Source organism: Triticum dicoccoides, chromosome 7A (assembly GCF_002162155.2).
Source record: "Triticum dicoccoides isolate Atlit2015 ecotype Zavitan chromosome 7A, WEW_v2.0, whole genome shotgun sequence".
NCBI lineage: Eukaryota > Viridiplantae > Streptophyta > Magnoliopsida > Poales > Poaceae > Triticum > Triticum dicoccoides.
The window spans coordinates 19,293,656-19,294,207 of record NC_041392.1 but is presented as its reverse complement, the minus strand read 5'-3'; positions in this window follow the sequence as shown (position 1 = coordinate 19,294,207).

Sequence of the window (552 nt, the reverse complement as noted above, 5' to 3'; positions counted from 1 at the left end):
AGTATCATTCGCATGAAACTTAGCTTGGACACATAAGCACGGGCGGAGCCAGGATTTAGGCACAGGGGGGCCAAACGGCGACGAAGCCAGCAAATATTATGCCTCGCATACTGCCCAATAGTTTATACTCAAGTATCATTCACATGAAACTTAGCTTGGACACATAAGTTTTCTTTTTGGCAGCTGGAGCGTGTGTAGTGATAGCTAATATTGGTCAATAATTCCACATACGCGCCAAAAAGAAGAAGTTGATAATCAAATTACTATAAAATACGAGATGAAACGACATGCTAATAGACATTGTCATATGGAAATTTAAGATATACGAACAAAAATAATCATGTATTATCACATGGTTGGCTTTTAACTTGCATTTATATATGTTTGAATGAGAAATCATCACTGGTTGTATAGGAAATTTTATCGTTTAGTTAGCAAAAATTGATCAAGGTTGCTAGAATACATACCTAGAGAACCAAATCCGCCCCTCCTGATCCCCTTTGCCCCTTTGCTGCTAGGTCCAAGTAGATCGGCTAGTCATCATTGGCGGGC